Raw genomic sequence first — 7981 nt, 5'->3', positions numbered from 1 at the left:
CACACAAATTGAATTACCATATGATCTTGGTTCCTTTCTTAAACCGGCCATATTGCACAATGGGTTCCAGAGAATTTCTACTATAAGCATGGAGGGATTTTGAAGTAACTTGGCGCAAATGTTCACCATCCTCATACGAAGTGTCATGCGCAAGAACCGGTCCCTGGTTTAGCATTACTTCCCTTTGTTGTTACTTTAAATAACTAATTTGGTAACTGTATTACTGGTCATAGGGAAAAGAAACGCTTCAAATATAGTACAACATGCATGTTACATCCAATTTGAGGTATATTTTATACGCCCATTTGAAAAACGGGACATATTATGGGAATGCCCCTGGCGGGCGGGCGGATGGGCAGGCGGGCGGCGTTCACAGACTTTGTTCGGAGCATATCTTCTTAATGCATGGAGGGATTTTAATTAATCTTACTACAGTTGTTCACAATCATGAGACGGAGTGTCATCCGCAAGAACCAGGTCCCTAGGTCTAAGGTCAAGGTCACACTTACAGGTCAAAGGTCACATTCAAGAATGACTTTGTTCGGAGCATATCTTCTTCATGCATGGAGGGATTTTGATGTAACTTGGCACAATTGTTCGCCATCAGGAGACGAAATGTCATCAGCATTAAGAGGGTAGTGCTAAAATGGTCAGTCTGGTGTCAGAATAATGTGGCTGGGTTGGGTATCATGTCACGTGTCTACGGCGTGATATTCCAGTGAGGCAGCACTATAAAGTTTTGCATTGTGCTAACTGCTACACGTAGACACCATCGTTTATATGACTGAAAATTGTTGAAAAAGACGTTAAACCCGAACACACACATTCCTATAACCCCACACCACTCGTGGCAGTGGATCAAATAACAAAGTTAAAAATTCTAATAAGCCTTTCAAATTTTTAAACAAATTTTATTTTCATTTTATTAGTACAGGGAAAATAACCAATGTACTCAAGTCGATGGCTTTGCAGAGCTGAGCAGACCTGAAAGACAAAAAAGTGTTATCATTTTCCTGCATGTATACGAAACAAGTGGGCCATGATGGCCGTTATATCGCTCACCTGAATTTAGTTGCTTGTGGAGGTGGGGGTAAAGGTGGGGTGAGACACTGGGGAATGATGTAATATGACAATATCAAACATGAAGTTTTTCCACTACATAAAGTTTGGGGTAAAGTGACCACATCTAGTGGCAATGCTTCTTGATGAAACAGAGTAATTTGTACAATCTTTGTAAAGGGTCACCCAAGAATCATTTGTTATTCTAAAATTGGACCTGCTGTTTCTGACAAGAATGTTTAATGTTTCCGATAAAAACATATAGGGAAAATGGCTACACCTCCTGGCAGCCATGTTTTTTGACAAATCAAAATAATTTTAACAATCTTTGTAGAGTGTTACACAAGGTCCGTGTTCGTGAAATTATTTTCAAATCGGGTCAGCAATTTCATACAAGAAGATTTTTAAAGTTTCCACATACACATATTCATCAACTTCCACCAAAAGGTATTAGAGGAGATGTTGTTTAGTGTAGACGGAATGATGGACGCCGGACAATGAACGATCACAATAGCTCATCCCGAGCACTCTGTGCTCAGTTGAGCTAAGAATGCTAGTAGAAAGTAATGACTTAACCAAATATTGCTAGCATCATAACTTTGTAAATCACCATAAAGACTTATGAAACATTTGTAGTGTGTATCAGTTCACTACATTGAACAACTCTTTGAAGTTTTAATGTATTCTCACTAGTGTTAATGGGCAAAAAAACAACAACAAAACACTTCACTTAATCATGAGGCTGATGTGGATGCCAAGAAATGGGTGATGTCTTATTCAAATACATAAAAATTATTCAGCCTTAAACATCTAGAATATGCACAACTACAACACAGGCTTACTACTATGAAGTTTCATTCATATCCTGGCTTTGTCAATTTTTATTAAAGCGACATTATGCTCATTTTACTGCACATAGTGTGTTTTGTGTGAATGTTTTATAAATGCAATTTTTGGTTGCTGTGCATTTAAATGTGCTAAATTAACGACAATGCTGCACAAATATTTGAAGCTGATTCTTTAGAAATAAAGAAATCGGACTAATTAGATAATAGTTCTTTTGTTCAATCTTCTATTATCTTCTTATGTAAAGGTAGAGATTCTGAAGTTGAAGGGAATCAACTCCTGTGTGCAGTTTGTTTTCTCTTAAAAGACTGCCCCAGTCAAAATAAGAAAAGTCATATTTGGAATGTTATTATTTCGTACTGGTAACAGGAAAAGTTTGGTATATTGGGTTAAAAACTATAATTTCCTACACCAATTTCACACAAACATTTATTTCAGCTCATTTTTTACTTGAAAAAATGCATATAATTCCACTGTAAACACTGAACCTTAAGGGCTAACTCGTTAATCAGTAACTGCGATAAATAGCTCCATACAAACCTTCCCAGTGGATGTACAGAGAACATAAACCTTCCCAGTGGATGTACAGAGCACACTAAGTTAAAGTACCGGTATTCTTGATGTCTAAGTGTTTAACTGGTGCAGGTCATTGTGACCTTTGACCTACTGACCTCAAAATCGAACTCGACCTGTATTTTATGGTGTTACACCTGTGTACCAAAATTTGTGAACCTATGCCCAAGAACTCTTAAATTATCATTTGGAAACTACTTAACTGTTCCCGGTCATTTTAACCTTGACCTTTCACTAACTGACCTCAAAGTCGAATTTCACCTGTATTTTGTAATGTTACACCTGTGTACCAAACATTTAAATCTGTTAAACCTTTCACGAGTTATTGTCCGGAAACCATGAACACCAATGGACTGACAGACCAACCAACCAACAAGCTCACGCCTATATACCCCCCAAACTTTGTTTTGGGGTGGTAAAATGATACCATAATTGTACAACACATGTCCCCTGAAAGTACCTGACAGAGTAATAAATAAATAAATTCCACAATAGTGCTATCACTCCAGAAAGAAGATTTATTTATTTATTTGGGTTTTACGGCGCACCAACACAGTATAGGTTATATGGCGCCAAACCAGAAAGAAGAGAACAGGAGTTGTAAACATAATAATTTGATATACCAGTAGACGTAAAATTTCAAAGTTCGAAAGAAGGGCAATAACCCCTGAAAAATAATTGGACAATATGCACATGCACTTGAGGAGTTGAGTACACATGAATGTTTGAGACACAGACAGTTCAAATATTATATGATTCCCAGTTTGTTGACAGCTGCAGCATACAAATCCGGAATTAAAATGGATTTTACCCTAGGTGACCTTGACATATGACATCATGACCAGAAATTATTGGAGGTCATCTCCTCAAGGAGACTGGGTACATCAGTTGTGCTGATACTGATCTATAAAGCATTTGATGCTAGGTGACCTTGACCTTTCACCCAGCAATCCGATATTGATGAAGGTCATCTACTAAAGGAGACTAATCAACCCATAAAATCTGAAGTATGCAGGCAAAACAGATCTAAAGATATTGGTTTAAAATGGATTTGACCCTAAAAGACCTTGAACTTTGACCTTATGACCTGCAAATGATCAGGAGACTAAACATCCAATAAAATATGCAGGTTCAAGGTCAAACAGTTATCTCAAGGTAATAATTAGAAATGGATTTAACCAATTAGGACCTTGAAACCTTGACCTTTGACCCAAAAAATCAATAGGGTCATCAACTTTAGAAGACCAATCAACCTGTGAAATATGACAGCTCATAGAATAATATATATCAAGATCTCAAGCAGAAACGGATTTCCTGTATAAGGCAGCAGTGACTTTTGGCCCAAGGACCTGAAAATCCGTAAGGATCATCTGCCAGTGATGACCAACCTCCATATGAAATATGAAACTCCTACGCCCAATTGTATGGGAAATAACATCTTTCAACAGATTTCCTATATAAGGCCCCTGTGACCTTGACCTTTGGCCCAGTAATCTGAAAATCAATAGGGGTCATTTGCTGGTCATGATCAACCTCCCTGTAAAGTTTCGTGACCCTAGGCATATGCATTTTCCAGTTATCGTCTGGAAATGGTTTAACAATTCCGGGTCACGGTGACCTTGTCCTTCCGCCTACTGATCTCAAAGTCAATAGGGGTCATGACCAACCTCCCTATCAATTTTCATGATCCTAGGCCAAAGCGTTCTTGAGTTATAAATGTATCATCTGGAAACCAATTTGTCTGCAGACCGACCGACATCAGCAAAACAATATATAACCCTCTTTCGAAGGGGGCATAATAAAGTCTGCTGGAAATAAGAACAGACTCAAAGAACACAACAGCAGTGTATAGATCTCTGCACTTTTCACAGGCAAAAAATATCCATGCTAACCATTTTCATCAACTGCAGTATTCCATTTCCACTTGCTTTTTGCCATTGTCAATTTGAAGATTTGTTTTGAATCATCCCACATCAAATTTGATCCTAGAATAGAGACAAGAGGGTTATGATGACCCTGAATCGCTCACCTGAGTAATATGAGCCACATGTTTTAAATGTCAAACCGATGCTAAAATGTTACAAAGTAGGCGAGTAAGTCACATTCATGGTCACTGAAAGTCAGTTTTAAGATCGGTGTGCAAAAGTGTACATGTCATCCAAATTTCAAGGCTGTATCATTAGAAACAAGGAAGTAGGTCAGTAGATCAAGGTCATGGTCAATTGTTCCCTAATCACTTGGGGTCATCTTGTAATTATAATTAAACAGTCTAGGAAATATGATCTGATAATTTTTTAAGTATTTACTCCTATATAACTCATATAACAACTGACCCCCAGGGCGGGGCCTCTTTTCATAATTTGAACAATCTTGTTAGAGATCCACTGGGCAATGCTACATACCAAATATCAAAGGCCTTGGCCTTGAACTTTCGGACTAGAAGATTTTTTTCCCTATATAAGTCTATGTTAAATTTAGGACCCCCCTGGGCAGGGCCACTTTTCACCCAGGGGCATAATTTGAACAATTTTGGTAGAGAACCACAAGGCAATGCAACATACCAAATATCAAAAGTCTAGGCCTTGCAGTTTAAGGCAAGAAGATTTTTTAAAGTTTTTTCCTATTTAAGAGTATGTAAAACTTGAGACCCCCGGGGCTGGGCCTCTTTTCTCCCCAGGGGCATATTTTGAACAATATTGGTAAAGGACCACAAGGTAATACAACATACCAAATATCAAACGCCTAGGTCTTGTGGTTTTAGGCAAGAAGATTTTTAAAGTTTTTTCCTATGTAAGTCTATGTAAAAGTTGTGACCACTGGGGAAGGGGCCTCTTTTCACCCCAGGGGCATAATTTGAACAATCTTCATAGAGGACCATAAGATGATGTCACATACCAAATATCAAGGCTCTACGCCTTGTGGTTTTGATCAAGAAGATTTTTAAAGTTTTTTCTTTCGGTTGCCATGGCAACCAGAGTTCTGCATGGAATTAAATTCTTTGAACAGTTTTGAAAGGGGGCCATCCAAGGAACATTCCTGTGAAGTTTGGTGTAATTCTGCTCAGTGGTTTTCAAGAAGAAGATATTTTTAGAAATTGTTGACGGACGCACGCCGCACGACGGACATAGAGCGGTCACAAAAGCTCACCATGAGCCTTTGGCTCAGGTGAGCTAAAAAGTACAATTTCTATTATTATGACATCAATGAATTTAAAGACAACTATATACACACAGTAATAAGTGTCACTTCAAATTCGTTATAATATTAAATTCACCCAGTGGCTTACAGGTAGTAAGTTTGATCTATCTTTATATCATTATATAATCTAGTTTTTCGTTTTATTCATTATAATTATATGGGTTTAACATCAGTTCAGACAATGATTCAGTTATGCCTTAAGGCAGTCAGTGAATCGACTGTTTTTCTGCATTTTATAAAAAAATTACTTAAGACTACTGAAGTAACTGACAACAGCAGAGGTGGGGATAGAACATGTACAATAATTAAAAAATGAATGTAAGCCTTTAACTGGGCATCCAGATTGACAGTCCTTGTAACAAGTGATTCTTACTTTTTTACAATATTTTCTAGAAACAGACTTGAAACATTTTTTATGGAGAAGAAACTGTTCCCTAAAGAGTAATATGGAATATATAAGAAACAGACCATGTTAACCTTTGACTTTTAAGTGTGACCTTGACCTAGGAGGTTGTGATCTGGGTCTTGTCCGTGACACGTCATGTCATTCTTGGAAACATTTATGCCAAAGTAATATTAAAATCACTCCATTGATGGCAGAGTTATGGACCGAATAACAAACAGACCATGTTAACCTTTAATCTCTAGGTGTGACCTTGACCTTAGAGCTAGGGGTCTGGATATTGCGCACGATGTCAACTCATTATGGGAAACATTTAAGCCAAGTTATTTGAAAATCCTTTGATGAATGGCAGTTATGAACCGGACACAAAACAGACCTTGTTAACCTTTGACTTCTAAGTGCGACCTTGACCTAGGAGGTAGGGGTCTGGCTCTAGGGCATGACACATTGTCCGATTATAGTAAACATTTATGTCAAGTTATTTCAAATTCCTTCACGGATGCATTGTTACAGCCCCGACAAGAATTTACGGACGGACAGTGAGTGTGATTTTTATATGCCCACCTTTGGCAGCATAATAACACATTTTTCAAATATTTAGAGAACCTTAAATATCATGTTTAACAAACCTACACTTTTTCAACACTGGTAAATACAAACAGGCATCATTTGTGATGGTTTACATCTGGAAAGTACATTCATCTGGCAGCTGCTGAAACGAAAAATTTATTAGTTATAGTAGTTTTTTACACTGTACTTTTCATATATTACTAAACAATAATTGAACATGTATATCATTTTAAAACCAATCTTATTTTCACTGGCACATTAAAGAGAACCTATTAGTAATATCTCACAGGGATAATGATTGATAGTCATTTGATAAGCAAACCCTATTTTTGACAATGTTTACTAATTAGTTACAGACTTGAAGAAGAAAATTTTAATTCAATTAAATGTTTCAACACTTGCAAGTCCTTCACCCTTACCCTGCTGATTTTTATATAAACTTGTCCATCTGTCAATTTGGACAGTACCATTAACTGTCAAAAGGATTGCTTACCAAAAATGCTTACTGAATGGGGAACAGTATAGATCTTGATTAAACTGCATGGATGTGCAGGCTGATCATGATCGACACTGGTTGCAAAGGCAGAATCAATTGTGTCCAGCATGATAAGGGTTTACAGAGTATATAAATGATACCGACCTCTTACTAACCCACACTGCATTAAAAACTAACATTTTTCAGATATTTATAGTCTAACTATCTTTAATACAAACCTCATTTTTTTTTATATCTGGACAACACCAACACTCAAAACACTTTTTCAAGATTCCATCAATTCACTTTACATCTGGAAAGAACTTCTATCTGGAGTCTGCTGAAAAATGAGAAAACATTTCAATACTATATTTGCAGACTAGCTCTGTTATATGCATATTTATCACATGTGTGACGTCGAAGGAGTGTAATAAAGCCATTAAATAACAAGAGGGTCATAATGACCCTGGATCGCTCACCTGAGTAATATGAGCTACATGTTTCAAATGTCAAACTGATGATAAAATATTAAGAAAGTCAGTAGGTCACATTCATGGTCAATGAAATTCAATTTTACAATTTGTGTGCAAAACTGTGTATGTCATCCAAATTTCAAGGCTGTATCTTAAAAAACAAGAAAGTATGTCAGTAGGTCAAGGTCACAGTCAAGTGACATCATATTACTTGGGGTCATCAGGTAATTATAATTAAACAGTCTTGGAAATAGGATCAGATGATTTTTTAAGTATTTTTCTTATATAACTCACATAATAACTAAGTGACCCCAGGGCGGGTCCTCTTTTAACCCCAGGGGCATAATTTGAACAATTTTTGTAGAGGACTACTAGACAATGCAG

General features: G+C 37.0%; 1 long non-coding RNA gene across 2 annotated transcripts; it reads right to left on the bottom strand.

Annotated features, from left to right (window-relative positions):
* Nucleotides 1-894: 894 nt before the first annotated feature.
* On the bottom strand, nucleotides 895-7480 carry LOC128553496 (uncharacterized). Of its 2 annotated transcripts, none has more exons than XR_008369358.1 (4): nucleotides 7364-7480; nucleotides 6713-6791; nucleotides 4371-4463; nucleotides 895-984 (listed from the first exon to the last, which is right to left on the bottom strand). It is a non-coding gene; the product is annotated as an uncharacterized LOC128553496 (long non-coding RNA). The 2 variants fall into 2 exon arrangements; XR_008369359.1 differs by having other exon boundaries at nucleotides 6713-6788; nucleotides 7364-7464.
* Nucleotides 7481-7981: the final 501 nt, after the last annotated feature.

Source organism: Mercenaria mercenaria, unplaced genomic scaffold (genome assembly GCF_021730395.1).
Source record: "Mercenaria mercenaria strain notata unplaced genomic scaffold, MADL_Memer_1 contig_3890, whole genome shotgun sequence".
Lineage (NCBI taxonomy): Eukaryota > Metazoa > Mollusca > Bivalvia > Venerida > Veneridae > Mercenaria > Mercenaria mercenaria.
This window is presented reverse-complemented; position numbering and strand designations above follow the sequence as displayed.